At 34.4% G+C, this 25502-nt stretch overlaps 1 protein-coding gene across 2 annotated transcripts in view; it reads right to left on the minus strand.

Annotated features, from left to right (window-relative positions):
- GRID1 (glutamate ionotropic receptor delta type subunit 1) overlaps nt 1–25502 on the minus strand; it is a 1118042-nt gene that overhangs the window by 52108 nt on the left and 1040432 nt on the right. The window lies entirely within an intron of this gene.

The raw sequence follows: 25502 nt of genomic DNA on the forward strand, positions 1-25502 counted from the left end.
TTCTAGATGGAAGTCGATGGATTATAGTCCAAAAGTTTGAGAATAAGAGAATAAGGACCTATACAAGGGGAGAAATCAAATGGAGAAAAAAGGAAGGCATAGATGTTTGAATTAATGTGAAGACAAAATCAACAAACGATTAGGAATCAAAGATGACTTCAGGAATTTGTGTCTGAGCAACTAGGAGCCTTTTGGGTGCCTCAGGAGAATTAGGAAAGCCAGGAGAAGAAGCAGATATTAGACCCAAGATGTAATGCCAGGTTCTTTGACATTTCTGAAAAGGCAAAGTCATCCTCAGAATACTGACCCCTGTGGGAAGCAGAGCCCCAGATGGCAAAATAGCCCTGTTAATATCATCACCTGACAAGGCTTAGAAACAGCTACTGGTGTGTCCTAAGTAGAATTTGGGCAGGCATTGAACTCTATCAGACTTTTAGCTGTCATCCATGTTAATTGAACTGCAAAGGGGCACTGATTTAGGGTCAAAAAACAAAGATGGTGGGAATGTTCAACAAAGCTCCCTCCTCAGCATTTAAAGAAACCTTGCTCGATTTTATTACAGCAACAAAGTCAGAGACGATAAACAAAACCAAGTGTGAGCTGAGACATTATAGAACTCATGCTTCATAGCTTTGTGTTGGTAATAAAATGAAACCCCATTTCATCCCAATGCACCAGCAATTCTGTCTTTGACTCAGCTCAAAATAACAGTTTTCTGAGATTTCAAGAATGTTTCTATTCTCTTTTTCTTCTACTGTTTTTTTTTTTAAAGAAGTCCTATGTTAGAAAATTGAGTGGAATAGGTCTGCATGATCCCAGAGAATATAACTTGAAGTTATGATTGGATGTTTTAAGAGAAGGTGATTATCAGTCATTGCTCCCTTAATATTCTTTTTTTTAAGTTTCTATATAAGAACAGAATGGGGAAACTAATCAAATTAAAATTACACAAAATTAAGGAAGGAAACACATTTTTTTTCTTTTCTTTCTTTTTTTTTTTTTCTTTTCTTTTTTTTTTTTCCCTGAGGCTGGGGCTAAGTGAGTTGACCAGGGTCACACAGCTAGGAAATGTTAAGTGTCTGAGTACAGATTTGAACTCGGGTCCTCCCGAATTCAAGGCTGGTGCTCTATCCACTGCACCACCTAGCTGCCCCAGAAACACATTTTTTTCAAGTGACTGCACAAAATAATTGTTTTGCAAATATCTCAGTTGATTCTCACAACAACCCTAAGATATAGGTGCTAGTATAATCATTTTTTTACAGCTAGATAAACTGAGGCAGATTAAATGATTTTCCCAAGGCTACAGTGCATATTAAGTACCAGATTTAAATTTTGATATTTCTGATCTTCTGTGCCACTTAGCAAGATTCAAAATTGTAAAGACCATGTTTAGCATATATTAGACAACTTGCCATCTAAGGGATGGGGTGGGAGAAGGGGAGGGAAAACTGGAGCCCTTGTTTTGCAAGGGCTAATATAGAATTATCCATGCATATGTTTTGAAAAATAAAAACCTTTAAAAAATTGTAAAGAGGTGGGTAAGAAGTTAAAGGTTTCTTTTAATTGGAGATCATCAAGTATAGTATGTATAATAAATTTTTATTTATGATCGTGAGATGAATCCTATTCATTTATGGTTTGAACTAGATGGCCTTCATGGTCAATTCCAACTCTAAGGTGTTCCAAATTCAAATTTGGAATGGGTGAAAAATAGAGAAGGGGATTATGATGAAGAATAATTAACCAGAGGGAGGATTCTAGGAAGATGGCAGAGTAGGTTGGTATATTTCAAGCTCTCCAAATTTCTCCCACACCTCAGATTGAACATAGATTGGTGAAAAATCAAGACCAGGAAAAACAGGGGTCCTCCTGAAACCACCTGAGAAGAATTGAAGAAAAACCCCAGGCTGGGAATTAACCTGTCAGAAGTACAAATACCTCTGGGCTAACTCCACAGAAATGTCTAAAGGGGGACCCTTGGGTTAGTTGGGTGTAGCTGCAGCCTCAGCAAGAATCACAGAGGCTTGCACCTCCTTTATTGCTTGTGGACTCTGGGCTTGAGTCCAAGATGACTGAGTGAACCTTGATTAATTGGGAATGCCAGGCCCAGCTGTGCTGCTGAGAGAAGGTCCTGGGCAAGAAGGAGCCAGTACCTAGTGAATGCAGAATGCTGACTATGGGCATTTGCAGGAGGGTGGAGCTCTTGGTTTGAGGTTCCTGGTCAGAAGAGAGAACTGAAGGGAAACTTGAGATAACAATCCCAGTATCCTACAATTGGAAATTCTTACACTAATATCTCTTATTTTTTAAAAAATGAACAAGCGAAGGAGAAATAACCAAATAACCCTACCATTGAAACATCTCAAAAATGAGAAAGACCCGATTCATCTTCAGAGGAGGACATGTTAATGTAAAAAGGAAAAAAAAAAAAAAAAAAAGCTTCTATGCCAAAGAGTAACATGAAATGATTCCTTGCCCAGAGAAATTTATGGGAGAATTAAAAAAAAAAAGAATTCAAAAATCAAATGAGAGGCATTGAGGAAAAAATCAAGAAAAAAAAAAGATTATGAAAAAAGTTAATTAATTAGAAAAAGAAATAGAGTCTCAGAGATGAAAATAATTCTTTGAAAATTAAAATCAAACAAGGGGAAGCCAGTGAAACTGTGAGAGACCAAGAAATAACAAAATAGAAAAAGAAGGAGAAAATAGAACAGAATGTAAAATACCTCATAAGAAAAATTACAGATCTGGAAAAGAGATCAAGAAAGGAAAATATAAGAATAATTGGATTGCCAGAAAGTTGTGACCAAAAAGAAAACCTTGACACAATAATGCAAGAAATAATCCAAGAAAATTGTCCTGGACTGATAGAAATGGAGAAGAAAAGAGAAATAGAGAAAAAAAAAAAGATACACCAATACTATCTCAAAGTAATTTTTTTGTAGAAAACACAGAGGAATATTATTGCCTAATTTTGAAACCACCAGATCAAAAAGAAAATTTTGCAAGAAACAAGAAAAAACAATTCCAATATGCTGAAGCTACAATTCAAAATTGTGCAAGACTTATTGGCAGCCACAAAAAAAAAAAAAAAAAAAAAAGACTACAGGTCTTGGAATCATATCGATCAACAATCAAAAGAACTAGACTTGCAGCCAAAAACATATCATATCCAGCAAAATGATCTAAAATTTTAAATAAGAAAAAGTGAACATTCAATGAACTTACAGATTTTCAGAACTTTCTATAAACAAAATCCAACTTAAAAGAAAATTTAAGATATAAGAGCCAATATTTTTTTAAAAGGAACTCAACATGGCCAATCTGTTTAAACATGGACAAATTGCTTATGTTTTTTCACATGGGAAATGTATAGTATATATTTAAGAATCACATTAAAAATATGGTAGTTCAAAAGAAATATTGGCAAAATGAAGGTAGAAATAATAATCATGGCATACAAATAGGATGCCAAAGAATAATAGTCATAGAGGCTTTGGAGTAGGTAAGAGAGTTCATAGTTCTGAAATCCTACTGACATAGGGAATGGGCAACACTACATATATACTATGAAGGGTATAGCACCTTCCAAAATCTATAAAGATATAAGGAAGGAGGATGGGTGGGTGGGGAAACAAAGGGCAAGGGAAGAAGATAAGTGAGGGTGGGAGAAGGTTAAGTAATAACAAGTTAAGTTTTGGGGCAGAATTTAATTAAAGAATTAGCAGAGATAGGAAAGACACATGTGTATGTGTGTAAGGAGATGTATGAATGGATGGGTATGTATATATCTACATATATTTACATAAATATATCTTTTCTTAACTGTAGCTTTCTTGGGAGTGGTGGGAGAATGAAACGGGAGAAATAAAGTTAAAAAGTTGTGCAAGAACCAAAAAACAATTTACAAGAAAGTAAAGAAAAATGGACATGAATAAATATAATTTCTTCTAATAATATATATACATATATATATATAGATTCTTGATCCATTAATTTATATTTTGAATTTTCCCTAATGTTCTACTGAGCACATGACAATGTTCTCTTTTGTTTTGCATTTCTTTTCAGTTTTTTCTTACTCTTTTTTCAAATAAAATAAATTTTTAAAATAATAATCATCCTTCAATTTCAAATCCCTGTCCCCTCAAAAATAGTAATAAATGCTAACAATAGAGAATATTCATTTCCCTTCCATACCTTCATGAGGTCCATGGAATGACATGACTTGGTCAAGATCATAGAATACCTAGAGGATTTAGTTATAGGTCTTCTGAGTTCAGACCTCATTAGTTTTGCATGTACTCACATGATGACGGACACTCAGGAACCATAAAACATCATTTTGAAGGGCAGATATGGAAAAGCAAGACTTATAGTGACTATATTTTAGAAATAGTCATTTTTAGTGTTCTAAGTTATAAGAATAGATAGATACAGAACAGATAGTTCTAAAAACAGATAGAAAAAAGGCTCATAAAATCACAAGAGATCAGCTCCTCACAGTGAAGATCTACAATGTCTGTCTCAGTTATTACAAGGGCTAGGATTGAAAAGCCTGAACCAAAACAAAATGTCCAGTTTTGAGAAAGAAAAGACAATGATTGGAACTGATGCCATAAATCTCTGACTCTGCACACACACTACCAAAATATCAAGTTAAGTAAAATAAATAAGGGGCAGCTAGGTGGGCTAGTGAATAGAACACCAGCCCTGAAGTCAGGAGGGCCTTAGTTCAAATCTGGTCTCAGATACTTAATACTTCTTAGCTGTGTGACCCTGGGCAAGTCACTTAACCCTAATTTTCTCAGAAAAAAAAAGTAAAATAAGTGTTTATTAAGCACCTATTACATTTCAGGCACTGTGATAAATGCTAGCGATATAAAGATAAAAATAATCTTGGCTTTCAAGGAGCTCAGTCTAGGGGAAAAGTTTTTAAAAATTAGCTATCAACTACTGAAAAATGTCCATATTCATAATATCATAATTCCTGCTAGTAACCATCTGATTCTCAGCTTGACTCTGACAAATAAATGATTTAATTCATACTTTCACACATACACAAGTAATTTTATTTTACTGGTTAAAAACATGAAAATAAAGATTGATTCTGTTACATTGGACAAGGATGACTGGGTAGAAAAAGATGTAGAGGGGAAAAAATAGTCAAAAAGTGAGTTCAATTGTCAAATACCCAGAAATTCAAAATATGGTTAAGACACTCACTGAACAACAAAAGACCAATTTATGTCAGCAACATTTTTAAAGTGCCTACTATGTTAAAGAAACTTAACTGGGCTTTTAGGGCTCCCTGTTCTACTAACAAAAAGCTTATAATCTACTCAAGGATTGTAGCATGTATAGAAAAAATGTAGTGTTAAGGTTAAAGCTGCACTAAAACTTTTGGAATATGCTTAACGATGCAAGATGATTTGGTCAGGTAGCAATAGAGAGACTGGCATTCTATACAAATGTGGAGAATGGAAGAAAACTTTTAAGCAAAGAAAAGAATCAAGGGGGATTTATGAATTGGCAGGTGAATAGGTTGGATTTGTATCAAGAGATTTTGTTTCTTTCCACTAATGATAGGAATTTGTTAACTAAACTAAGGCTAGTGTTTCCAAGAAGGAAATTTGGACACTTACTTACCGAATACTTTTATACTGTGCCTCATAAAAACCATTAAAATAACTCAGTAACCTCAGGGTCAGAGGCTACCCTCTTAGATGGATGGAGTTCTGATTAAGAGAGGAGGTAAAGACATAAATGCATGACCTCTTCTTGACATCCAGAGAGGTTAATACTCAGATGCTCCTGAGATCAGAATAAGTAGGTGCATTCCCTGAGTGGCCAGAGTTGGCCCTACTCATGGTACAAAATTACTATAGCTCTGTGGTTCAGTCCAAAAAGGATGGAACAGATCTGCAAAATCCCTAATATAGTGAGGTAATTAGGAAGCATAATAAAATGAACAATTCAATGCCAGCAAGATGATAAGTATGGGATGGAATAATTTTCAGTCATTCTAAATAGTAGTGCGCTGTGAATGAAGACTATTTCTCCTAAATAGACCTTGTAGTCATTGCAGGCACCTCAGTGAAGAATTCTTATCAATATGCAGAAGGAATGAAGACCTAGATAAGACTTTGGGAGGACACAGTAGAAGGATCAGAAAGAGATTTTATGTAGAAACATTTCTAGCCTTGGCCTGAAAAACCTTAAAAGGAGTGGCAGTATTATAATCAAGAGAGTGATATTTGTTAAAAAAAAACCACATCCAAGTGATATAGTAGACAAAGCATTGAACTGAGTTAAGATCTCAATTTGAATAGCATTTAGAACATTTATGCCTTTAAATATTAAGGAGATAGTTACCTTGGATAAATTCCTAAATGTTTTGCTTTGGTTTCCTCATCTCTGAAATTGGGATAACAAAAACACTTGCTTTAACAAGGTAATTCTGGGAATCAAATGAAATTACATTTGAAGTACTTGGAAAATATTAAAGTATGATACCAGCAGTAGTAGTAGTAGAAGTAGCAGCAGTAGTAGTAGTAGGGATAGTAGGAGGAGTAGGAGTAGCAGTAGGATTAGTAGGACTAGGAGTAGATATAGAATTTTAATAGCATTAGCTCACATTTTGAAAGTGCTTTAGGGTTTCTGAAGCACTTCTCTCTTCACAACCTTGTCAGGTTGCTTTTATGCTAAGAGCACTTTTACAGATAAAGGAATCTGGAAACCCAAGTATTTCTGACTGAGTTCGGCACTCTATTTCACAATGCTAATTCCATGAATAATAATAATTAATAATAACAATAATAATTAAGAGATGGTAAATGAGAGAGAAAAATTAAGGAGAGAGAGAAATGAGAGAGTGAGAAGGAAAGGGAAAAGATCAAAAGAAAGGAGAATGACAGGAAAGGAAAGAGGAAGGAAACATGTCACATGGCTTAATTTCTAATTCTGGCCAAACTGATAACTACCTATGTAATCTTGGGCAAGTCAGTAAATCTCTGGGCCTCAGTTTGTTTATAATATTCTTTGAAAATGCAGTTAGGTGGTGCATTGGATAGAGCACCAGTCCTGAAGTCAGGAGGACCTGAGTTCAAATCTGACTTCAGATCATTTAACACTTCCTAGCTGTGTGACCCTGGGCAAGTCACTTAACCCCCCAAAAAAATCAAAACCAAAAATGAATTCAATAAACTGGAAGCTTTTTTAGCAATTTTCATAAATGTAAAAATGTGACAATAGCAGCCCAAATATACTCAATTCCCTTATAGGGAAAAAAAAAAAAAAAAAAAAAAAAGCAAAACACATGTAAACAAAAAGAAAGACTTGAGGTGGATCCAATCAGATTTCAATAGTTTCATTTTAATGCTGGGCAAAATAATCTACAAGTTCTTTTCTAGTTACCTCAGTGTAATATTGTAGTACTACTTCTTTGGTGTGAATATATCCCTGATTCATTCCCAGGTTTTGTTTTGACAGGGAGAAGACATAAGGCCATTGGTTACTTTCAGCCACATATATGGGCCACATTGGAAAAAAAAAAAAATGTGAGGGGAGAAGCACAGAGCTAGAAGGCTGCATGTGCTAAAGGGCATTTTTCCATGGTCTTGAACCTCCAATATGGAGAGCTTAAATAATCACAATATCCAAGTGTAAGCAATCTTTATTTTTCCCCAATGAAAGTTATTTGTCAGCCTTATTAAACCCATAATATGTAGAAGACACTTTGTAAATGCCTGAGAATACAAAAACAAAGCAAAGCAAAAGCATACAAAATTCCTTCCACTTGCAGAACACATGATCTACTAGGGGGCTGTGGTAATATAGCATTTATTCTCTTCAGAATTACCAATGACATCATAATGAAAAATCCATTGGTCTTTGGAGAATCTTCATTCTGTTTGATCTCTGAAGCTTTTTTACACTGTCAAAAAGTTCTCTCCCATTGGGCATAGTCTTCTTCCTTGGTTACTGTATTGCTGCTCCTTCTTGAGTCTCCTTTCATCTGTCTGGATATCCCTTATCTATGTCATTCCAATGATCATCATCCCTCTCTTATTGTCTTCTGATCATATTTCCAAAGCACTTTGTCCTTCTGTTATTGGCCTTTATTCAATTAAATTAAATGGAATTTTTCCTAAGCAAAAGACACAGTTTTCTATTCTAGTCTCCATCAGCTTGGATATATTAGTTTATCTGGTCCTCAAATACATTGTGCACTTTTCAAGAAAATTTGGGTTTTCCTAAGTACACTGGTGAGTTCATCACTTCCTCAAAAGCACAGGAGTGATGATCTTATAACCCATGCAGAAAAGCAGTTTTCAATTAGCAGAGCCAATGATATCTCTTTGGATAGCATATACTAAAAACTCTTGGTCAAAAATGGCATGAAAAAGAAACTCACCAGCAGGGCAACAGGGACAAATTGATTTTCAGTGATTCTTTAAAATTCAAAATTATCCAAAGGACATGATTAACATAAACAAAAATACAGACAGAACTTGATTTAGATTATGAGTTGGGAAAGATTCAATGCAATTCAATTCAAAGAAAGAATAATATTTTTTTTCCTTGGACTCCTCCAAAAATATTAATTAGGCAAAGACTAGGGGGGGGGGGGGCGGAGATGAACCAAATAAGAAATAAGACGAAAATGTAATGGTGAACAAATAAATAAATGATAAAATAGTGCACATAATTGTTTTTCTCACATTCTTGTGAGGTACATAAAAATATAAATATTCTAATTTTGTAAATTAGGAAATTGAGACTCAGCAAGGTGAAAGGATTGGCCACAGAGTAAGAATTCAAAATCTAACTCTAACTCTCATTCCGCAATACCATAGTTGACTAGGCATAAAAGTTCTAAGAAATCAATCTAAGAGCTACAGAGGATGTTATCTCACAACTAAGAAGTTTTCCATCTATTTTAGAAGCCAATCTATCATTTTATTTTGTACTACTTTTCTTTTTAAGCTGGAAGAGATTGATAAAGTCTAATTTTTTTTTTCTCTTCAGCTTATAAGGAGTTTCTGGAAGCCAGTTCTGCTCATTAGCCTGCAGAGAAAAAGGGATGGCTAAACACCAAATTATCATTGATTCGTATGAATTAATTCCCCATTATATGTCAGGTAGATGCTCTTGAAGAATTTGCCATCTGAAAAATTGCTTCTAGAAGCCTGTTTCCTTTCCAAAGTTTTCCCTATTGCTTCATCTGAAAATGTCAGAGTCAAAAGCTCACTCAAAAACCTCAAAGCCTTTAAAGCGATTGTAGTAAATGTCACAATCTATCCAGGGCAGCCCATATTTACTCCCACTTTTTTTTTTTCTTTCAAGGAAAACAAAAAATAAAATAAATAAAATAAAATAAACAAGCAAACAGAAAGCCAAAGAAAGGTTTGGGGAGGCACAAGTCATTTTCTGCTCCACCATGTTTTGATTTCCTGGACAATCATCTAGACCAGAGGGGGGAAAATTCTATTTGGAGTTCAGATTTTTAATTTCATCTATGTAGGTTATTCTTGCTGTGGAAATCCCACTATTCCCAATGCAAATTAACTATTCACTAATTTTAAATTACCATAGGGCATTGAGAAGTTGTTACTTCCCTTTAGTCACAGAACTTTTAAATCTTTGAGGCAAGACTTGAACACAATTCCAAGGTAAGCCTTCTCTGTATTATGCTACTCTAAGGAATTCCAGTTGTTACAGAGATAGAATTACCTTAGATTTCTAAACTTCCTTATACATATTAATGACCTAGGGACAAAATTTGCATATTTCACCTTAATGAAACCCTGTTAATCACTTCTCTGAAGAGGCAACTGTCATGCCACAGACCTTCTTAACCGAAATCCTTTCTTGAATCCCTCTCATGCCAGAAGTATGACCTTGTTCTTGAGACTAAAATAGATATCTATGGGTTTTGAATACAAAATTTCCATATGGGAACTGAGGCTTAAAGTGTAGAACAGATAACTATTAAAATTGAAGAGAGCCATTGCTGTGTTAACTTAAATAACAAAACAATAAGATGATCCAGTTGGATATCAGGGCCTCAACATTAATGTCATAAAATCAGAAACACTGAAGCTCAGTGGAACAAATGACTTCACTAGAAAGGAACAAATATAGTGATAGATGAATCTAGATTGAAGAAAATAGTATCTGGGTACAAAGCAAATCAGGGCAAAAAAATTCTAAAAAATGAAATTAGATCAAAGAAAAATGCATATTCATCTGTTCCCATAGAAAACCTGAAGATCATCAAATGGACTATGATGGCAGGCATGTGGGTTCAGTTCCAACATGTGCATGCACAGATGAGAAAACCTGCAAAAGAATGGAATTGAAGAATTCATGATGAGATTTACTTGGCAAAGTCCAAAATCAAAAGAAAAGCAATTTAATAAATGGGACCCAGTCAGGGATTTTTGTGGTCTCTGAACTGGATGATCCCAACACAATCATCATCACTGTAGATTAAATGGCAATAACATGCAATGGGACCAATAAAGCCAATTATCTGTGAATAACCTAAGTCAGTGATGAAAGAGCCACTTCCTGTTTGCCACAGCTGAAGACCATTTTGAAGACCAATCTATGAATCCAAATAGGAAAACTGACAATACAGAATACACTTTGGGAGGGCAGCCAAGATGGTGAAAATAAGAATAAAATCCCATCCCTGTCATAAGAAAACTGGGGTATTTGGCTGGAAGAAGACTCAAAGGTGACATAAGAGCTATCTTCAAGCATCTGCAGAATCAGTTTCCTCTGTAAACCCAGAAGACAGAACCTAGAGCAAGGAATGAATTTTAGATGTATCACTTAATAGATAAGGCAGTCAGTTTGCCTTGGTTTCCTCAACTGTAAAATGTAATGTAAAATGTAAAATTCATGCAAGAATACTGGATGTTAAGTGTTATTATAATAACACTTAACATCCAGTATTCTTGCATGAATCAAATGAAATAATATTTGTAAAGTGCTTTGAAAACTTTACTTTATAATTATTAACTATAATTATCATCATAATTCTAATAACTTCTAGAGAGAGCAGTTTAATCTTAATAGATGGAGAATAAAAGCAAAACTTCATAATAATCAAAGTTTTCCAATGCTGAAAGAGGCCACTATAGAGAATTATAGGTCCTTTTTTTATAGCAAATCTTTCAACAGACACATAAGGCTATTCTCTGGGGACGTTGAATGGGAGATTTCCAATCTGACAGATTGGGCTGGATGACCTCTGAAAGGTCCCTTTTAGCTTTTAGAATTTGGGCTAATGTGACTTCTTCCATTTTTGAAGAATAAATGATATATAATTGCTAAGATTAAAGGAGAAAAACTTCCATTTCTGACTGTACAAATCTTGCTTTTAAATTTTGCCTCAAATCAAAAGCAAGACTTAAGATGGGATAAAGAATAAGGAAAATGTATTTGACTTGTTTCAAAGTGGGGGAAGGGTACTACCCCAGGAAGTATCATTCTTGGTTACTATCTCAAGTGAGAAGAGCATTTGGAAGGGATATCTATATCATATCTTCTGAGGCAAAAGCAAGATAATAGAAAAATGCATAAACACAAAGATATATACGCCTATATGTCTATACTTATATACAAAAATGTATATCTGAATGCAAACACATATGTACTTATGTACGTGTGTATATATACACATGTACAGAGAGAGACAGAGAGAAGGGAGAGAGCGATTGGAAAATAGTGTCTGAAATGATTTCCTGCAGGAGACGAGATTGCTATAATTGTGGCATTTCTGATCATCAATTACAGATGAAATGAGAAACACAACCTTTCCACATTCTCATTCAGTCTCCTTAAATCTAATGATATTTTCAGATTGTGAAAAATAGAGTGACTTCAGTAAAGAGAGTTTTACAGAGTAACCGATTCCATTCTCACTGGAAATAAGAATTAGGCAAAGTGGAATAAACAAAGAAGAAACATTAAAAGACATTTCAACCAAAACATGTGTCAGTATCATTTCCTGCAAAGTGGAATCTGGGAATTATCTTATAAACATTAATAGGATACACTAAATCAAGTCTCTTCCTTTTCAGATGAGTTCATAGTTGGAAGCCTGGAAGAGGTCTTAAAGGTTCAAAAAACTACTTCATAAAGGAGAAAAGAGAAATCTAAAGATCCTTTTGTCCAAGATCACATAATAATAAGCAGTAGAACTCAGATTTGAACCCAGATAAATTGATATCAGGTTTAGCTCTCTTTTTACTGAATTACACTCTTTCAGAGCACCGTTCTGAAGATTATTCCTTTAAACTTCAAAAGTATAATAATTTTGCTTATTTTGACGAGGATGTTGAGTTCTAAATAAATATAAAAACCAGTCACCAGTCTCTTCTCTAAGTCATCCTCTATTCAGGTCCTAAAGTAATTTTCTGAAAGCATCAATTCAACCAAATCACTCTACTCCACACATTGAATAAATACCAGTGGCTTTCTACTGCCTCCAGAATCAGATACAAAGTACTCTGGCATTCAAAGCCTCCCTCCCTTCCCAGTCTTCTTACACTGTATTCCCCCAAATATAATATTCCAGCCAGTGACACTGGCCCTTCAGTTCTCATCTCTGGGAATTTTTTTTCTGATTATATCTCATGCTTGGAATAGCCTGAAATGTTTTCCCTTCTTATGTCTCTCTCCCATATTTTACATCTGAACTAAAATCTTATCTTTTACTGGAGATTTTCCCTAATCCGACTCCACTTCATTAATTACTTCATATTTATCCCTTACATTGCTTCCTTAGTCTATATTTGTTTACATATTATCTTCTCAATTAGATTATAAATTTCTTGGGCTCAAGGACTGTCTTTTGTCTCTTTCTTTTGTATATCCAGCACAGAGCACAGTGCTCATAGGAAGGGCTTAATGTGAATTGCCTGATTGACAAAAAATAACTAGAAGACATATTTTGGTGCTAGATCATCTAAGTTGAAATTCCTCCTCTATTGTTGACCAGTTATTTATGATTTTGCAAAAATAATAGATAACAGAACACCAAGAGGAATTTGATACCTGTACAAACAAGGATATAGAGATAAAATACCATTGCTCTAAATCCATTTAATTAATCTGACCCAAGTGAATATCCTATTCAGGTACTGAAAGGGAAAAATAAAGTAACACCTGAAAGATTGTTGAAGCATCATTGCAATATGTGAAAAATGATAGGAAGTGGAGTAATACCTTAACATTGGAGCATGTCCCAAATTTTTTCAAAGAAAAGAGAATATACAAAATGCAGAACAATGATCTCCAACTCTTAAAAAAAGCCTCAAATGGGTCATTAAAAGGATGTTTAGCAAAATCTACAAAGAGAAAAGTAATTACAAAGATCCATGAGTACTTCAAAATTATCATGAAAAAAATTAATCTCATTTCCTTTTCCATAGGATTGCTAAACTGGTAGATGAGAATTCTTGATATATAATTTACCCATATGTTAGTTAACAAAGTTTTTGATAGAGTATTGTGGCGACCATCTTAGTGACTTGGATACCTTAGAATCAGCCGGAGTCTGGATAAGCAAAAAGTCTGTATTCTTGGTGTTTAGTAGTAGAAGTGAAGTGAATGGCTGTGTAGGATCTCTGCAACCTCACTTCCTCTTCTCTTACCAGAGTGAGTCTTGCTAGTCTTACTGTACCTCCTATTCCCTCCCACAATCCTCTGTATATACCAAATGATTGGGCCACCACAGGATAGTGGGAAGGGCCATTTTCCAAGCATATTCTTATAGAGTATTATCCAATCAGTAATTAGCCTCAAGTGCTCGATTGTCTGACCTCAGTGCATTGACTCAAGAGTTTCAGCCTTTTACAGAGTATCTCATGCTATTTTTGTGGAGACAATGCATCAATATAGACTAAACAATGAAACCAATATTAAATTTAGAATTGGTTGAATGGTTGGATATCAAGAAAAGTTTCTACTGGTTCAGTGTTTATGTAGACAGAGTTCTCCAATGGAAAGCCCCAATAAAATAGGTTTGGCTCTAAGCAGATTAACATTCTTTTCAATGATTTGACCAAAAGTACAAAAAGCACACTAAAAACATTTCCAGATGTCATAAAATATGGAAAGTATATATCATACAATGGATAACTGAATCAGAATCCAAAAAAGATCTTGAAAAATAACAGCATTGAGCTAAATCAAATGCTATTAACTCAATATAAATAAATGCAAAATCTTACAAATGGACACACATAAAAACAACTTTGTAAGTACAAAACAGGGGAGAAATGATTTAGACACTCGTCTGGCTGAAAAAACATATAGGATATTAATGGTTGAAAAATAACATGATTCAGCACTCTGATATAGAATGAAAAAAAAAAAAAGAAAACTAATGAACTAATAGATTCAGGAAAAAAGGAAGTAATAATCACTCTGTACTCTTCCTTGGTCAAATAGCACCAAGTATTTGTCCAAATTTAAGTACCACAGTTTGAGGAGGATGTTGATAATTTAGAGAATGTCCAGAGGAGGGAAACACAGGTAGCAAAGGGCCTTTAATCCATGTCATATAAATCAAGGAATTATTAAGTATTTAAATTGTCTTAAAAAGTCCCTTCCAGATAGTCATAACTAAATTTTTATTTTTTACTGAGCACTTTCTTCACAAAGAACCTGTTATGGATCAAGAGTGTTGATATTATTATTCCTATTTGATAAGGATAGCTATTGGATAGAATTCTAGACTTGGAGGCAGAAAGACCTGAGTTTAAACCCTTTCTCAATTATTAGATATTAGACATTAGGGAGATCACTTGATTTATCATCTTCAGTTTATGCTTTACAAAATAGGAAATAAACACATTCATCTCTCAAGACTGTTGTGTTTTGGGATTCTGAAAGTGATAGCCAAGAGGAGAGTCCATCTTCCTGAGTGGTTCAGCTGTCACAGAGATAACCTCTTTTTTGGTTATGACCCTGACCATCTCTCCTGATGTTTGGTACTAAGTAGCTGTAAATTACAAAGTATTCAACACAAAACCCTAATAATCATCAGGTTTGTAAGGAGACATAGGATTGTAAATAGAAAGCATTTTGTAAATCTTAAAGGGCTAAATAAATATTAAGTGAAGATATGAAAAATAATTTTAAAGTGAAATCACTTGTGAAAGAACAAACCAATAAAAAGGATCAGCCAGCTTTTGAAGGCAAATTTCCCAACTGGTAATTGAACCCTTCTACCTTCCATGCTATCTCTCTTCTGACTAAGAAACCTGAAATTCTAAGGATTCTTTCCATAAAAGAACTTCTAAAGCCAACATTTCCCAAACAAACTGAGGAGCAGAGTCCTAATTTCTCTTCCTTAGAAAAGATATTTATTCAGTTTAAAAGAGGAAAGAATGAGGAAGAAAAGAGAATAGATATTTGTAATTAACTAGAAATCAGTCAGAGGTGAATAATCTGATTTAAAAGGCAGTTCAGAGGAAAACAATTAAAAGTAAGGCAAAGTTGGAAGTTAAGGAACAAACAAAATCCTTGTGTCTGTGAGTATTTTGGGACTCTGAAAGAGATAGCCAAGAGAGAGTCCATCTTCCTGAGTGGTTCAGCTGTCACAGAGATAACCTCTTTTTTGGTTATGACCCTGACCATCTCCCCTGATGTTTGGCACTAAGTAACTGTAAATTACAAAGTAATTCAAACACAAAACCCTAATAATCATCAGGTTTGTAAGGAGACATAGGATTGTAAACCAGGCAGGATAGAGGGTGGGAACAATGCAATAAAAATTCCCATTCTGTCTCTCTTTGTTACTTTCTGTACCTCTGTCTCTCTTTGTTTCTATCTCTCCGTATTTTTTTCTGTCTCTGTCTCTGTCTCTGCATGTATCTCTGTGTCAGTCTCCATCTCCATGTCTGTCTGTGTCTCTGTACACATGCACACATGATGGTCATGTGTGTGTGCACGAGGGTTTATGTGTTCATGAGTGTGTGCACACATGAAGAATTAAATTGATGGAAGAAGTAAACAAGATTTGCAGGGTCATTTCCATATAGCATTTGCATTCTCACTTTATGCTCCTAGCTATATTTCTTGGATGAAAATAAAACCTCTGTTGTGACTGCCAACCATCACAGAATGCACCAAGCATTCTCTCTCTGGGAAAAAAAAATCGTAATGCCACCCAGCTAGCCACAGAATCAGAAACAAGCAACTTGTCTATTTATTCAAAGAACTCAATGAGGTGTGAAGATTGACATTTAAACTATTAACACTGTATTTCATCTGACAATGTTATTAAATATTAAGTCTGATTTATGTAAAGGTTTAATCAAATGGCAGATCGGGTCAGCCCATGTGCTTCAAAGAAAGTATATTCTGGGGAATAGGATTTGATAGATCTGATCCCACAAAAGAGGGGAAATAGTCCACCACCAACAGCAAGGTCTGACTTCATTTGACAAAGTTATTATCATATAAATTCAAATGACTTGCTAGCTCAACACTGCATTGGAAAGTTTCTCTAATTGATATTCTTAGCAGTTTGGCAATCAAAAAACTGAATCGCAGACTTCAATAAATCTAGCTCTAACAAAGGATAGGAAATGTCAGGTTACTGAGCTTGGCTTTTGCACTCAGATGACAGGATGGGAACATGCTAGAATGATTCAATGCAAGTGTGGATGGTGGACATTCTTGAAGTTGGTAAATACATTATACTTTAGAAGGAGCAAAAGGAGGAATAGAAGGAACTGTGTGGCTACAGAAAAGTAAAATGGATAGTAACAGGAAGAAGAAAGAGCATTAAAAGAGTAGCTGACTTGCAAGCAGGGTTTGGTTTAAACTCTACCTGTGAGATATTTTTAGACAGGTAGATAGATAGAGAAATAGAGAGAGAGAGATGATAGATAAGAGAGATAGAGATAGTGATAGATAGATGATAGAGGCATAATCTCCACCTATACACACACACACCCTTATATATATATATATATATATATATATATATATATATATATATATATATATATATATATATATAATATATATACACACACTTTGAGGACCATTAAAATTCAAAATATATGCTCTTATGCAAATGAATGATAATTAAATATCATAAATGAATTGAACTTGAAGAATTGTATTAAGCAAGCAAACAGCATATATTTATTAAGTACATCATTATATTAAGTACTAAGAGTATGGACACACCTTATTTTTATTCCTGATGGAGCTTACCTGCTATTGACTTGGAAGTGGTCAAGCATAAGGGAAGAGGATGAGAAGAGAAAGGTATCCAAACAAGAGTAATCATCAAGTCTAAGATTCTCCTCTCACATGAGATTTTGTTGGCCAAAGGCAGCTAGATGCATCTTCTTTATAAATCAAAGGTTCAGTATTTGGTCATAATAGGTATTTTATTTTGTAGTTTAGTTCTTTTCAGTTGTTTCTTCATGAAGGTTTTCTTGACTAAGATACATGAGTGATTTAGCATTTCCTTTTCCATCTCATCTTACAAATCAGGAAACTGAGTTAAGCAGTTAAACCACTTGCTAAGGGTCACCCAGCAAGTCATTTAGTCCTGTTTGCCTCAGTTTTTTTTTATCATTTATGTAAGTGCAGTTACTCAATATTTTGCTGATTTAATTAAATTCATTCTACAAATATTTATTAAATAACTACCAAGATTCAGATAGTATACTACGTATTAAAAATAAAAATACAAATGCAAAACAAATCAGTTTCTGATTTCAATGCATTATTCTGGAAAATATTCTTTGGAAGTTGTTATAGTAAAAAAATTCATGAATCTAAAGATAGTCTGGGGGTGAACCTTTCTCATTTCCCCTAAGCTCACCATCAGATTCATAAATATTGCCTGATGTCAGGTCTCAACCTGAAAACATTACTAGTTTGGTAAGAACTGTCAATGCTTGGTATCTATTGTTAATGATTTTGAGAAGGTAGGATCATTTACATTCTATAAAAACAAATAACAATAGGATGAGTTTGGCAGATGGCCAAGTGGCACAGTGGATAAACTACTAGAACCAGTAAGATTCATCTTCCCAAGTTCAAATCTAGTTTCAAACACTTACTAGTTGTGTGACCCTGGGCAACTCACTTAATTTTATTTTCCTCAGTTTTCTCATCTGTACAGTGAGCTTGAGAAGGACGGGGCAAACCATTCCAGTATCTTTGCCAAGAAAACCTAAAAAGGGGTCATTATTTAGATATACAATACCAAGTCTCCTTTTTCTTTTTTACTATTTTCACTGAAAGAGCAGATCTCACTCACTTTTAGATATTTATGACATTTGGATGAACATACCACAACACAAAAATGTGAAAACAGAACAAAATATTTAGAGACCCCCTTCATCCACTCAACCAAGACTAAGATACTTGTTCTTCTCAAAGGCTGAATCTACTTGTTTCTTCCCAGGTTGCAATGAAATAATAGAGACAAGGGCACCTTAGTGTTTATCAAACCCAGGGATAAAATACGTTAGTCTAGTCAAAAGACAAAGTTCACTGATGTTGATTTACTCTCCTCCAGTTCTTTCCTCCTCTCTAGGAAAATACAAAATAAGACACCATCATGTGTCAAACAGGCACATTTCAATGAAGACAGAGCCTCCCACTCATATTCTAACTCAATATTGCTGTTTTGCATATTCCTATGAATAGGCAGATTAGGGTTATAGATAATAAAAATTTGACAGGATTTTATGATTTGCAAATGTACTTCATTTGATTTCTACATTAATTCTATAATTTATGTATTACAAGTATTGCATTGAGAGATAAGGCAATAAAGATTACAAGAAGTCAGGAGATTTACTCTTGAGAAATTTACACACTTAAAATTAGAGGTGAGATTCAAACTCATCTTTCCTGATTCTAAACTCTGGATTTTCTACTATACCAAAACACCAATTTTGAACCTGAAACCTATCTTAACTACTTTCCTAATATGTGTAGAGGTCAACAAGGCAGATCATTATTATTTTTTTTTTATTCTCATGCTTCTCCTATTCATCTCTCAACAGAAAAACCTCACCTCTTACTAAAAAATTAGAGGTCATATACCTTGTGATCCTTTTCCTCTTTTCTATATTTAGCTTCACTTCATATATCATCTCTTGTTCTCTTCCCTTTTGGTCCAATTTCTGAAGATAAGGTGGTCCTTTTCCTTGCCACACCGATGGCTCAATATGTGAACCTAATTGTGTCCACATTGATTTTTTCTGTTAAATTTTTCCCAAGAGTTATGACCTCTTGTTCTCTATTCTTCTATCTTTCCATATTTGCTCCTTCTTTGATTCTTCCTTCCAAAATTCCCTTAACATAATAATGTTCCCTCATCTAGGCAGAATTTGAATAGGGGTTTCTTGAGTTACCCTAACTCTTATCAAGTATTGTATCTACTCTGTTCAGTTTTTTTCCTCATAACAAAATACAATATAAACCCTAGGTATTATATGTTACTACTATTTTAAATTCCACCTTTAATAACTTATCATATCATGGAAGTAAATCTGGATTCAAAAAAGTCATATCAGTGAATTATAAGCTCCAAAAGTTTCTACCATATTTGAAATACTTTGAAATTGGGTCCAACAATGAATCCAACAGATATTTGGTATTCAAGGATTAGCATTGCTTAGCTAGTGAAATTCATCTCCGCAAAGACCATAAAGTAATTTTGGGGGAGGCACTTTATTACCATAAATCTTAAATATGGGTCTCCATGAGCCACAGTTTTCACTTCTGCAAAATGAGGGGGCTTTGATGTGTCTTCTAACTGTAGACCTATCATCTCACAGTTTAGTAGGGGTTGCTTTCTGAGTAAGACTCTTCATCCCAGATGATGAAATCACAGGGACTCTGAAGTCTTGAAAAAACAGTGCCTTGAAAACTACAAATTTCGATGCATTAGAATTAAATTTTGGATCAAGAAAATGAAGACATGTTGACATCTTTTCTTTGGAGTCCTGGTTTGAAAAGACAACTGATCTTGCTTAAAAGTGACATCTTGGAAAATTTCCAAGAAACAAACTATCCCAACTTTTATTTGATAAGAAGCATGCATCCTGGGTCTGGAGCATTGCAAATAGATTATCTGTTGGCTCCTATGATTCATCTTCCTAATTACACTTTTCCTAGGTTCATATTAAAATGTTTGCTTTCCTTTTGTACACACTGACAGCAGGAGTAACATGCTGGGAGTCAGTAAAAAAGCTATCCTGAGATTAAACATTTGTCATAGAAAAACTGACTGTATACTAAAACATAAAAGTGCAGGGGGCAGAGATTTATTTCCTTTTCAACAACATAGAATATTTATACCATTATTAATTTGCTGGGTTGTCAAGATGTAGAGAAGACTGAGTAGGTCTGTAGATTCACCCCTGCTCACCAATCCCTTTGGGCTCCTTTGACCATCAGTGAACCTCTGTCATCCTAGCAAACTCATTCCTGATTTTGATTACTCTCTTTAGAGAAAGGGGGAGGGAAAATTTCAGCCATTATTGAGATAGATAATTCTGGATAATCATACATTAAGGAACATAAAAGGGTCTTAGAAATGATCTTTCATTTGTCAGATGAGGGAATTGAGGTTTTTATGTCTTGTTCAAAGGCAAACAACTGCTCTTTTACCATAAATCTCACTTCTTTTTTTAAAATGTTGATGATGGTAAACAGACATAAATCAATTGTAAAGGTCTGAATCCTATATTGACCCTATGAAATGGGAGGGGGATGTGTGTGACAATGATGATGATAATGTATGCATAATTCCAATTCTGACTTTCTGCTTTTCTCTTTTCCAGGAATTTGCTTATCTCAATTCTTGAATGATATATGAACAAGTTGTCCAAGAATGTGTTCCCCCCACTTTGTAGATGCCCTGTACCAGGCCTCAAGCCCTGGATCTCAGAATAAGTTATATTATTGAACTCAATAAAAACCAGCATAGTGAAAATCACTTTCCTGATCATGATCACAACAAATTGGTCTGGTATTAGTACTTTTCTACCCAATCCCAAGAGATATAAACACATCTCTATTGAGAAGAAAGGAAGAAAGGAGGGAAAACCAATTGTAGAGTCATTTAGTATTTGGGATAATGGTCCTAAATGACAACCCATACCATTGCTTATTTATTATTTAAACTATGTGGGGTTTTATTCAAATTAAATAACATTTGTTTTTCTCCCTTCAATCCCCATCTACTGGAGTGGGGAAGCCTCACAAAAATTTGCATAATCAGGCAAAAAACACATTCTTGCATTAGCTATGTCTAAAATGCACCTTGTTTGTCATTTCTTTGTCAGAAAGTGTGTAGACTACTTTATTAGCAGTCTTTTAACACCATAGCTTATCATTATATTGTGTTGTCATTGTATAATATATTCTCCTAATTTTTTCTCAATTCACTCTGCATTATTTCATAAAGCTCTTCCCATTTTCCTATGAAACTCCATTTTGTCATTTCTTAAAGCATAATAATATTCCAATTCATCCACATATCATAAAAGGACCAACAATTCACCAAGCATTGCACATCATTTTACTTTCTTCTTCTATCACTCTTCAAAAAGAGATGCCAAAATATTTTAATACATATAAGAAAGTTCTCTCTTTAGTTGATCTTTTTGGGATATCTGCTTTCTGAGTCAAAAGACTTGAACATAGTAGTATATTTTGGAGCATAGTTAATTTCCATATATCAATAGCTCTACCCATGATGCCTCAATGCTTCTATTTTTCTGAAACCCAGCAAACATTTATCATCTGTTCTTGACAATGTGGATAATTGTTTTTAATTTGCATTTCTCTAATTATTGGTTATTGAGAGTATTTTATGACTATAAAAAAACTTGATGTCTACCTTTGAAAATTGAATCTACATACTTGACATTTATTAATTAGGTTATGATTCTTAATCCCACAAGTTTGAATCAATTACTCATATCTTAGAAATGACATCTTTTTCAGAGAAAACTGCTTAAAATGTTTTTTCACCTAATTATCTGTTCCCTTTTTAAACTTAGTTGGAAGTTTTCCATGATATCACAAGTATATTCAATATCATATCTCATGCTTCTTCAAGGGATGTGAAATACTGGAAGGAAAAAATCTGGAACTCAAAATCCTTTTAAAAATCTATATTAAAATTGTTTTAATTATAATTTGAAAATACTTAATGAAATAAAATATACATAAATTTACTTGGATTGGACTTGTTCATTTTTAAACATTTGTGTAATCAAAAATTGTCCCTTTAACTTCTATGATACTCTGTCTTTTATTTGGCCATGAAACTTTTGTTACCAAAATTAATTTCTTCTTTATTCCTATATATTCTTATTTTATGGCCCGATTATTTCATTTTGAAGCTGATCTTGGCATTCTTGTACAGTTTGCGACTAGATCTGTTTTATTTCAGACTAAGATTGTTGTTCAGGTTTTTGTTTGTTTGTTAGTTTGTTTGTTTTTTTTCCTAAATACTGAATCTTTATTCCAAATACATGGGGTTTTTGGATTTGTTGAAAACTAGTCTATTATGTTTGTTTCTTTATAACATATAGCTCTCTATTTCACTCATCAACCTTTGTGATTTTTTTTAACCATTACTAAATCATTCTGACAACTTTTGTTTTGTATTATAATGTGTTAACTGAAACTACTAAGCCCTATTTCTTCTCACATTTTTTCCCATTATTTCCATTGATTATCTTAGCTTTTTCCCCTGCTGATAAATTTTATTTTTCCCCAAATTTTGTAAAGTAAATGTTTTCAGAGTTTTTTTCTTGTTATTCACTAATGGCATCTACTATGCGATCACAAATAGGAAGTCTGGGACTCAGGGGTGACATTGGTTATTCAGGTTTCTATTCCAGGTCCTTCAGTGAATTGATGTTTGATGACACTGCTGCTTGCTTTTGTCTCTATGCATCAATTCAATAAAATGATCTCTTTCATTTATGTGCTTCCTTCTGTACTTATATTGCCCACACAAAGCAATGATTGGCTTGTTGAGTCTAAACTAATGAGACTATTGACAATTTTATAGGAGAGGTCAATATATTGCCTAGGTGATGATGGTAAATATAAGAGGGTGAAGGTAGAGATAAATAAAATAAAAAGTAATGTAAAAGAAAAAAAAATGAAAGTGGAAGAAAGGGGAAAAGAAAGGCAAAAAAGAGAAAAGGCCAGAGAGAGTGTAACAAAGAAGAGGGACAGAGAGCAAAATAGAAGGAAGAAGGGGATGAGGAAGAGAAGAAGAAGGAGAAGAATTAGAGGAAGAGTAAGAGGAGGAAGAATTGAAGAAAGAGAAGAAGGAGGAGAAGAAAAAATAGGAAGAAAAGGGAAAGGAGAAGGAAGGGTGGAAAGAAGTAAAATAAAGAAGAGAAAGAAAAGGAAGGAGGGAAGGAAGGAAGGAACAAAGAAAAGAAGGAAGGAAGGAAGAAAGGAAGGGAGGAAGAAAAGAAGGGAGGAAGAAAAGAAGGAAGAAGGAAGGAAGGAAGGAGGAAGGAAGGAAGGAAGGAAGGAGGAAGGAAGGAAGGAAGGAAGGAAGGAAGGAAGGAAGGAAGGAAGGAAGGAAGGGAGGAAGGAAGGAAGGGAGGGAGGAAGAAAAGAAGGAAGAAGGGAGGAAGAAAAGAAGGAAGAAGGGAGGAAGGAAGGAGGAAAGAAGGAAGGAAGGAAGGAAGGAAGGAAGGAAGGAAGGAAGGAAGGAAGGAAGGAAGGAAGGAAGGAAGGAAGGAAGGAAGGAAGGAAGGAAGGAAGGAAGGAAGGAAGGAAGGAAGGAAGGAAGGAAAATTGATATCAGATACAATATTATGCAATAGTGTTTGAAGAAGAGATGCCTAGGTCAGGCTTAGATGACTGCTTAGGTTCTTGGTCCTGAGATTCTTTGAATGTACAAATCCAACGTGATGAAATTATTTTAAAAAAGAGGAGCAGAGAGAATAGGACAAAATGGGAAACATATGTTGACTTAATGACTAATAAGGTCAAGAACCAAGGTGAAAAAGATAGACTACAAATACAGAGACTATATCTCAGAGGTTGAATTTGTATTTTTCCACATTCAGCACTGACTGAAGCTATTAAAGGATACTACCACAAGATTAATCTTCTCAAAGTATCACCTTCATCTGATCATAGAATTATAGATCTCAGTTGGAATGAACTTCAAAGGCTGTTTAATCCAAACCCTACATTTTCCAGATGATGAAACTGAGGCATATAAAAGCCAATGTCATATAATTATTAAATTTCTGGAGTAATATCTAAAGGTAGATCTTCCTGACTCCGAAGCCACTATGTCTTACGAGCATCAGAAAAATTTAAATCTAAGTCCTGAGTCCATACTGAATTCTTTTTCCACCAGACTCTGCTATTTCATTGGGTAATTTCCCTCCTTGAGTACCCTCCTTAGGTCTTTACTACCTAAGGTATATAATCCAAACTGAATGGCCATAGGGATGAAACATGCTTCTCCTTCCTGCCCTGATTTTTGCATCCTAGACAAAGCCCAAACTCTTCCATATTCATCATGGTTTTATATTTAAGGCTTTCAATAATCCACTTCAAGCCTAATTTTCTATCTCTGTCTCTGCCTAAATACTTTCACATACTTTCGCACTAAGTACTACAGTCAGGCTCACTTGGCCACTCTCTTTCATGAGATGTCACTGTGTACACTCATCTTTGTACATTTGGTTACAAAACTGTAGATTTATATTGGAAGGAACATCATAAGTATTCAATACTCCTTCATTTTAGTGACAAGGTTATTGGAGTTGCCCAGGATCACACCAAGAGTATGTGGCAGGAGCAACATTAGAACTCCAAACATGTGGCTCCAAATACAATATCCTTTCAATTCTATTGTGCTTTCAAATTATATATATATATATTTTTTTTTTTTTCAATGAACAGGAATCTTAAATTTAAAGTTGAGCTTAAATTAATGTTTCGGACAATCAGCTATCCTTAAGTTGTTTAGACTTTTCATCTCTACTCTACTCCTGCCCTCCGGGAAATAAAAGCAATATTAATACCAAAAATAACTTGTTTTTTCCACTGTTTCTCTCCTTCAGGTTCCACCTTCTATGTTTATCTTTTCTTAACCACCACTTTTGAGTTATTGCTCTTGTTTAGCTTTGCCAATTATTTGACAAATGTCAAATTATCCATAATGGCAATTATTTTATTTGCCTGGTATCTTGTTCCTGGATGGAAAGATCCTTAGCAATATTCTAGCCCAATCTAATTCTACAGTTAAGAAAACTGAGGTCCACAGATGTGGAATGAATTGTTATTTAGTAGCAAAATCAAGACTAGGATCTTTTTATTAATCTTCTTATTTCTAGCCCAGAGATATTTTCACTAGAGGAGCTAGGTGGTTTGCTGATTAGAGTGTTAGATTTAAGACCAGGAAGTCCTGAGATTGCATCCTGCCTCAGATATTC

The sequence above is a fragment of the Sminthopsis crassicaudata genome, chromosome 2 (genome assembly GCF_048593235.1).
Source record: "Sminthopsis crassicaudata isolate SCR6 chromosome 2, ASM4859323v1, whole genome shotgun sequence".
Lineage (NCBI taxonomy): Eukaryota > Metazoa > Chordata > Mammalia > Dasyuromorphia > Dasyuridae > Sminthopsis > Sminthopsis crassicaudata.